Below are 9,804 nucleotides of genomic sequence, written 5' to 3'. Positions count from 1 at the left end.
GTAGGCTAAGTGTGCTTCTTGCTGCATGTGCTTGAAGATCTGAGTCCTAATCCCCAGTACTCATGTAAATATTTGGTGTCCCTGTGGGACCTGCAATCCCAGTGCTGTGTGGGATGCAAAATAGGATTGCCAGTACAGCTATCTGGCTGCCCTCCTGCTTTCGGGCTCTGTGGGGGACCTGAAGGAACAAGATGAAGGCTGACCTAGAAGAATGCTAAAATCCTCCTCTGACCACCACACAGAAGGCCTGTGTGCATGCATCTGCATACACATGTGAACCATATCATGTGCCGAACTTGTGAAAAAAAAATTGGCATAGGACTGTGTCTTCTCCTGACTCAGCACTTCTGGAAGTCATAGATTCCAGGTGACAGAGTTGCAAGTTGGGGACAGCCAGTTCTGTGCTCCTGTTTGCAGAGAAAAGACCCAAGAGAGTCGTTGGACCCTGAGCAGCTTTACATAATTGGGAAATAAATGGTTGTGTGTCAAGCCACTGGTTTTTCTGTGGTTAGTCCATTATCACAGCATGACTAAATACTTCATGATTTATTCAGAGCATAACTGCCTAATTGTAAAAGTGTCTGACCCAAAAGTTCAACCTGTAAACAATTATGTGATAGTAGATATGAAAATTGAAGTACATTTTAATTTATCAGGAAACACCTTTTGGAACGACCATAATGTATGTATGCCTATATGTTTAGGTTTAGTAAAAGGATTCTTTCATGCCTTGCTGTTGAAACTTAGTGTAGGTAAACATTTTTGCATGTTTTTCCCTTCTATAGGGTTTAGTTCTACTTCAGTAAATCACAATATTAAACAAAAGGAACGAAGGAAATTTTATATAAGACAGATTTATTTAGAATAAATAATTGTTAGCACGAAAAGGTCTTAAGTATCAATTACAGAATATTTAAATAAACTAAAACAACTGTGTCCAGTGTTTTGTATTTATTATTAAAGTAGCATTTCCGAAAGCCGTGTATTATGTATTACATATATATTATTATTTGTCATTTCTAAGTAACGGTAACTGGATGGTTGTTTTCTGGGAATATGTTCATAACAAATCAAGTTAAAATGCCCTGAACAGGAAGGGAAAAAGAGATGGAGATATGGATAATTGCTAGAAAGAAGGGAACAGATAACCCAAGTACTGCCTGAGGGTCAGAGATAAGTCCTGGGCAGCAACATTATAGTAGAAAACTTGAAGCATTTGAAGAGGGAGCATTATTCAAGTCTCTGCTGTTAACCAAGCCACTTACTAATTGACTGTGTCCTTATATGAAAATGGGCTATGATGACAGTAATGTAGATTCTGTGTAGAATGTCTCCTCAAGTCTGTATCCTAGAGTCGTGGTGCCTGCCTGGCTACCACTATTAGAAAGTAATGGTACCTTTGGGATGTGAGGCTTTGGGGAATATGCTCAGGCCATTTGGAGTATAACCCTGAAGGAGATTTTAGAGACTGCAGCATATCTGTTCATTTTCCTTGTCTTCCCCCCCCCCCTTTCCTTTTTAATCTTTCTTTTACAGTGCTAGGGATTGAACCATGAAGTCATGTGTACAAAGCAAGCATCCAATGAGACCTTCAGCATTTTACATAAGTGGCTTTTTATGTCTGCTATGTTTGTCTCATTGTCATCTATCTAGAATGCCACTGGAGGCTCAGAACAATGGGCTTGCCCACTACTGGACTGGATCCTTCATAGATAAGCCTTCCTCTGTGGGAGTTAATTGCCTCAGGTATTTCACTCCAGTGATGGCAAACTGACTGATGCAGGGAAAGATACCTAGTTTTACTTTGAGCACATACCAAGGTGAAAAGCCTGTTGAGCCTGGCTAATCTAGTAGATGACCAACTGAGTTGAATATAAATCATAACATAACATAATCGAGATGCATTAGAAGTCTTCGGAGATGCAAGATAAGTTTTCTGCCTGACGTTTAAGTAGCTTCCGTCTTCTTGCAGGAGAAATAAACTGTCCTAATGGGAAACACAGTGTGCAGGGTTGGAATACAGATAATATGTGTGATCCTTCCAACAGAAAGATAAAAAGCAGATGATTCTACTGGAAGAAGGGTAGAAGTACTGAAGAGTGACGAGCATGGAAGAGAATGAGCACATACTCAGGTTTAAGACGGAAATTACTAAAGAGAACATCATCTTAGGTTAAGAATGGTATGGGGAGAGACAGGAGAGAGGGCCAGAGAGCCAAGAGAATGAGTGGAAGTCTGCAGCTGGCAGGGTAGTGGAAGGGAAGCCTTTTGAGGACATACTGGAGACCTTGGAGGGGAGGTTCCGCAGAAATCAATGGGGGGGGGGGGACTTAGCTGAGACTCACAGCAGTGGGGATGTGAAACCTGAGGAAGTTACCACCTGTAGCGAGGCAGAACCGCATTGGAGTGATAGAACATCAACCCATCCACAAATTTCAACCCCAAATTAATCCTGTCTACAAGAAATACAGGGACAGGGTGTAGGCAGGGCCTGGGGGACTGGGGGGGGGGAGGAAGGTGATGGAGCAGAGGCTGAGAGAATGGACAGCCAATGACTGGTCCAAGTTGAGACCCATCTCATGGGCAAGCACCAATTCCTGACATGATTAATGATACTCTATTATGCTTGCTGACAGGAGCTTAGAGAAGCTCCACCCAGCAGTTGATTACAGCTGATACAGAGATCCACAACGAAACACTGGAAGGAGCTTGGGGGTTCTCATGGAAGAGCTAGGGGAAGAATTGAGGGCCTCTAAAGGGATAGGAACTCCACAAGAAGACAAACAGAGTCAAATAACCTGGACACTTGGGGGCTCTCAGAGACTGAACCACTAACCAAAGAGCAAACATGGGCTGGACCTGGGTGCCCTGCACGCACGTAGCAGATGTGCAGTTGGATCTTTATGAGGATCCCCCAACAACTGGAACGGGGGTCTACCCCTAAAGCTGTTGCTTGTCTGTGGAATATGCTCCGCTAACTAGGCTGCCTTCTCTGGCTTCAGTGGGAGAGAAGGCACTTGATATGCTAGGGTGTGGAGATACCCAGGGGTCTGCCATCTCCTCAAGAGCAGCAGCAGAAATAAATATATTCACCTTTATCCATTTCACATAAATCTTGTCCAGAGCAAAATTTTCCAGTTCCTAATCTCAGTTTATCTCATCTGACTTTTGCCCTCAGTAGTTTTATACCCGATGTATTTACAAAAACAACTTTAAATGGCAGCCACTAAATTATATTTAAATTGGATGCAAAACAAGCCATAGCTTATGAAATTTAGAAGTCACCAGTGATGGGGAAGGTATAAAGACGTGGATGTCCGTATAGTCCCCTCGAAAGTTCATTTTTTCCTATGCACATCTCTTTTTCATGGAGGAAGCCTCTCCCTGGTGATGTTCTACTGGATAATCTTGGTGTATTGCCAGGGACTTTTTGAAACATCTTTATCCAAGCTCTCTGAGTGGTGTTTGCTATTGGTAATGGGAGCCTGGACTAGTATTGAGAACTGGATTATGTAATAAACACAAAGAAGGAAGAGAATTGAGTGAGAGAGAAAGGAAGATTTTAAATTTGCCACTAAGAGAAGACACAGGTACCCCAAAAGAACATTATGATATTGCTAGTCTATATGCCTTGATGGGGCCCAACACTCCCCCACCACTCTTATAAACATTTCATCTGTTTCTTTTTTTTTTTCTCAGATTTATAAAATTTACTCTGCATCAGTTGCAGCTGAAGATTAGTAAGTTACGGTAAGAGAGAAAGAAGCTTCCTTCAGAAGTAGAGAAAATATTTATTATACAATTCTAACTGATCTAGAAAACCACAAAAAGGACAAAAATATAGCAAATCTACAATACAAAAATAAAACTAATCAAATACAGAACAGATGTATGGTATATGTGTCTATTGGCTGATACAAAATTATGGTGTAAGTTTAAAGAAATAGTGAGCATAACGGGTAATTTAATATGTACCCCATTAAGCAAACAACATATCAAACCCTCTCTGCCGGTATTCGACAGGCCATCTGTAGAGCTTATGTTTTCTCTTTTACAGCATGTTATCACATACTCTTGCTATACTTACTATGATTTAAAATATATTTTCCAAAGCACATAACAAGTTATTCTACATCAAAAGTAAGGATAGAGAGAAGGGTCAGTGGATATGGAGGACCTAGTTTGGGTTCCCAGTACCCATGTCAGGTGGCATATATCCACTTATAAGTGCAGTTCTGGAAGACCTGAAGTCATCTCCAGGCCTCTGTAGGCATCCATACCCAGGTATCATGCACACATACTAACTTAAAACACATAACTAACTAAATAAAATAGATTCATTTATACTCACTATTGAACTTATTATTGTAAGATCCTTTATGAAGAGATATTTTAACAAGATCAAAGTAAATAGATTTAATTTTTCTTTTCAGAGTCTCAGTCTTTAATCTCAGCAGGTCCTCACACACATGAAACCACACACTCTCGGACGTTCAGATCTTGTTGAAAGCTGCGATGTCGACACTCTGCACGTGCTCCTCAAACTTGGTGATCTCCTCCTGGAGCAAGTCGGTGCCCACTTTGTCATCCTCCACCACACCCTGGATCTGCAGCTTCCGGATACCATAGCCAACATGTACGAGCTTGGAGGCCCCCCAAACCAGCCCGTCCAATTGGATGGAACGCACACACAAGTCTCTAGCTGGGCCATGTCAGTCTCATCATCCCAAGGTTTAACATCCAAAAGGATGGAGGATTTGGCCACCAGTGTGGGCTTCTTGGCCTTCTTCTCTGCGTACTGGCGTAGCCTCTCCTCCCGTAGTCCGGTAGCCTTCTTATCTTCTTCCTGGTCACTGCCGAACAGGTCAATGCCATTGTCCTCATCATCCTCTGCTGGTGTGGCTCCTTTCTTGGTTGGGGGCTCCACTTGACGCATAGGAGAGACGTGTTGGGTCTGTGGGGTCGTGGCTCGGGGAGTAGGTGATCTCTTCACCAGAGAGCTCAGCCGGGCCTCCAACTTGGAAATGGCCTGCTGCAAATCTTGCACCTTGCCTCGAAGGTTCTGGTTCTCCACTTCCAGACTGGTAATCCTCACAATGAGCTCACTGTGGTCTCCACCAGGTCCACTGGAGGCTCCAGGCCAAGGATTTCTGGCTGTTCTCTCAGGCTCTTGCAATGTCTCGGAGGATCACGCTGGCACCATTCTCCTGGCGGGAGCTGGGAGGTCACAGGCCCGTTCATCTGCTCGTAGAATCTCCTTTCTGCATCGTCATATTTAAACTTGTCAAACCAGATCTTCTCATGCGCTAGAAAGTTTGTAGCCATTTTTCTGACGCCAGCCAAGGACGCAGCAACCAAACCCTGGGACTGTGAGCTCAGGACTGCAAAGGAGTAGATTTAAATTTTTATAAAATAACTTTCATTCGCTTTAACATTATTATTATTTTATAGCCTTGACATTTTATCAGACCATTCCCAGTATCGTATAGGAAAAAGGGAAATTTTATTTTCTTTTATGTTATACAACGAAAACTGGAAGACACAGTAAATGAATTCAATTTGAATTAAACTGAAGTTGTTTCTGTTTCCTTCTCAATTTTTCTTGAGGAAAAAGTTTTTCCCTCATCAGGCAGAGGGCAAAAGAGAGATTAAGCAACAGGGAACGTAAAAGGACATTTTTAAAGAGAAGGAAAAAAAATGATGCTCAAATTACTTTTTAATCCAGGGATAGTGAGCCCTTCGTTTGGTAGCTGAAACCTCCATAAACAGCAATGTTTCAGCGGAGGAGAGATGCCTTTCCCCAGGAGTCCTGGGCACTGGGTGCCTTCAGGTGCGGTTTCTTGAGTGCAATGAGACATTTTCCCCCACACTCAAAGCAGGGAAACCCATTTCATTTATCTTATAAAGTTAGCGTCACTCTCATTGTCTTTCATTTCTCATTGTGTTTCCCTTCATTGTCTGCTGATTCTGGTCCTTGAAGATTATTTGCTTTGTTTTGTTTTGTTTGTTTATTTGTTTGTTTTTTGGGTTCTTTTTTTTCTTTTTGGTTTTTTCGAGACAGGGTTTCTCTGTGTAGCCCTGGCTGTCCTGGAACTCACTCTGTAGACCAGGCTGGTCTCGAACTCAGAAATCCGCCTGCCTCTGCCTCCCAAGTGCTGGGATTAAAGGCCTGCGCCACCATGCCAGGCTTTTATTAGTGGAGTTATTTCACATCCTAGCATGCATGTCTCTACACTTCTTCCACCTATAACACGTTATAATTGTCACTGTGTTCCCTGGCTTGGAGTCTCTGCTCCTACTTGACTAACTTGGGGCAAATTATTTTACTGGCTTTTTCTTATTCAATTGAAAAAGAAATGGTAAAACTAATCAAATTATTCATTATTTGTGGTGGGAGTAAAATAAGAAAATGCTGAATTTGCAATGTGCAAGGAGAGAATAATACAAAAAAGAAAAAAAAAGCAAGCTAAATCAAGTCAGTTAGCACTCACGTACTAGGTATCCACAATAATAAAAACGGCCAACGTTATCATTTAGAGACAGAGACCGAGTCAGTAGGGGGTCACGGCAGAAAATGAAGACATAAATTGAAGACAGCTTAAAAATTGTCTGGAGACATTGCTCAGGGAATAAGAATACTTTTTGCTCTTGAAGAGGACTCAAGTTCAGAGTTCAGTTGCAGGCATCCACATTTGGCAATTCACAGCTGCATCTAACTCCAGCTCCAGGGAGTGTGACCCCGTTTTCTGGCTTCTTGGGGAACACCCATGTGTATATTCAAAAAAATTAAATAAAAAATGTGTGGAGATATATATATATATATATACATATATGGTTTATCATACCTGTAGCATATAAATGATACTCAATAGAATATTAATTCTACCTTAATTACTACCAGCAGGTATCTTCCATCAATTTGATATGTTCCCGGTGCAATAACAAATCACTAGATAAATAATACTTAAGCAGCAACAATGTCAAATTCTATCGAATTACTTTGGACCCAGAGCATAGGGTCTTTCTCATTATACTTAATTAAAAAAATGGGTGTAAATATTCTAAACTACCTTATGTCTATATTGTCATATCTGGAATATGCTCTTCCCTAACTATCTGAACCTTCCAGAGTCGCTTAAATGGGGAAGTATGGGAATTTACAAGGTTTCATTGCCTTCTGGTCTCAGATGAAACTACAAACTCCAAGGACATTGGAAGAGCAGGAGAAAGGACACTAGGGAAGAGGAACGGAAGGCAGAAGAAAATTAGGTTAACACTAGTGGCTGTCTCCCCGGAGAGCAGCATACACTGTTAAGTTGCTTCCTCTCCCTGTCCCTGGAGCTGCTGCTGAGCCAGGTTGGCTCTGTCAGTCTAAGGCAGCCTCTCCTGAAGAGATGTGTGACTATGTGGATGCTTTTGTTTTTCTGTTGAGAGAACACAAAAGTACTTTGTGACTTCTGATGTAAGACAATTAGGAACTCAAAACACCATTAGGTAGGCAGAGAAGGCAAGCTCTTTTCCTGGCAGAAATGGAGGCTGCAGACAATGATGTTTATTGCCAGCCTTCTGCCTCTGTAATGAGGAGCTTCAGGCAGCTTTGCTGTGCAATTGAGATAGAGTGAACAAGATGCCCAATTAGGAGCAAATGACTGCAGTCTTTAGTGGAAGTGATGAACTGGAATTCTCAGATGTAAACAGAAAGGAGAGATGGATTACAGTGTTTGGAAAGGACTTTTGTACAGCAGTATTAGAGGTTTCAAAGCAAATGTTTTCAATAAAAACACTGCCTATTAGCTTCAAGAATTGTAAATTCACTTATGCAGATAGAATAAATTTAAAAATCATGCTACATCATTTTTCAGAAATTTCCTTAAGCTATAATCCAGTTCTCATAAAATGCATATTATATAAATAACATGGTGTGATGTATGTGAGACTTTACACAACATTAATTTTCAAAATTAGGGAAAAGTCAAGGAATCTAATTATACTTTTAATCGTAAACAATAAAGTAATGCTAAAAATGGCTATAGAGCTCATATGGGGATTTCGCAAAGTATTTTAAGCATGTACTAAATATTTATAGAACCTAAGTCATATTGGGTACTGTTTCAAGTGTTTAGAGGACATCAGTGAACACACACATTCCCTGGTTTTGATAAGCTCATATTCTAATAAGTGCTAAACTGCATTTTAAAAAATTACCATTCTGACCTATTCACAGCTTTCGTTACCTTACAGAAGCGTTTTGGTTTCATGAGGTCCCATTTATCAATTGCTGATGTCAGAGCCTGAGCGATCAATGTTCTATTCAGGAAGTTGTCTGCTATATCAGTGTGTTCAAAGCTCTTTTCCACCTTTTCTTCTATTGGATTTAGTATATCTAGTTTTACATTGGAATCTTTGATCAACTTGCACTTGAGTTTTGTGAAGGGTGAAAAATTTGCATTCTTCTGCATGTAGATATCCTTATTTTTTTTATAGAATTGAAATTTGTTCTTTCCAGGTCTCTAAAGAACTGCATTGGAATTTTGATGGGAATTGCATTGAATCTGTAGATTGCTTTTGGTAAAATGGCCACTTTCATTATGTTAATCCTACATATCCCATTATGTTAATCCTACATATCCATGAACATGGGAGATTTTTCTATCTTCTGATATCATTTTTTGATTTTTTTTTCTTCAGAGGCTTGAAATTCTTGTTATATATGTCTTTAATTTTCTTGGTTAGAGTTATACCATGATATTTATATTATTTTTGGCTATTGTAAAGACTGCTGTTTCCTTAATTTCTTTGTCAGCCCATCTATGGGGGTGCCTATAGCTGTGATTCCTACCAAAGGGGCATATACAGAAGTGGCCAGGCAGGACTTTTGGAGGAGGGAGACACATCAATCTACCCACAAAACTTACAACCCAATCTATATTGCCTACAAGATGTGCAGAAATAAAGATGGAGCAAAGACTGAGGGAACAGCCAACAAATGATTGACCCAAATTTTGACCCACCCCATGGGAGAGAACCAACCTCTGACACTATTAATGATCCTCTGCGATGCTTGCAGACAGGAACCTAGCATAACTGTCTCCTGAGAGGCTTCATTCAGCAACAGATAGAGGTGAACGCAGAGACCAAACATCAGGCAGTGCTTGGAAATTCTTAAGAGTGAGGGAGAGACGTGAGCAAGCCAGAGGGGTCAAGGACACCACAAGAAGACCTACAGAGTCAACTCACCTGGGACCATGGGTGCTCACAGAGCCTGGACCACCAACCAAGGAACAAGCAGGGGCTAGACCTAGACTCCCTACACATTTGTAGCAAATGTGCAATTTGGCCTTCATGTGGGTCCCCTAACAAGTGGAGGACTATCTAGGTCTCAGTTTCTTGCCTTTGGATCACCTTCTCCCTACCTAGGCTGTGTAGTTGGGCCTCAGTGGAAGAGGATGTGTCTAGTGCTGCTGGGAAAGTGGGGATCCCGTTTTCTTCCAAGAAGAGGATGGGGCAATAGGAAAGAATATTGTAGGGTAGGTGAGAAAAAGAGGAGACTGGGAAAAGAGGAGAGTTTAATTCTTACAGTAGTAGATCTCTTTCAGAGGAAATATCAGCAAGAAAGAGATTTAGGAGAGAAAGTTAGAGGTATAGATGGCTGAAGGAAGAGAGTTCTGTGTGGAGAAACAGGCCTTGGAAAGGCAGACGTGTTCCAGATGTTTGACGTCCAGTGTGGAAACTAAACTGTTGGGAATTATGGAAAGAAGAGTCCTTTGGGGAGGTGGACAGGATTGAGGAATGGAAATGGGACCT

General features: G+C 41.2%; 1 pseudogene; it reads right to left on the bottom strand.

Moving 5' to 3' along the window:
- On the bottom strand, positions 4,431–5,392 carry Gm11675 (predicted gene 11675; annotated as a pseudogene).

This window comes from Mus musculus, chromosome 11 (assembly GCF_000001635.26).
Source record: "Mus musculus strain C57BL/6J chromosome 11, GRCm38.p6 C57BL/6J".
Taxonomy (NCBI): domain Eukaryota; kingdom Metazoa; phylum Chordata; class Mammalia; order Rodentia; family Muridae; genus Mus; species Mus musculus.
This window is presented reverse-complemented; position numbering and strand designations above follow the sequence as displayed.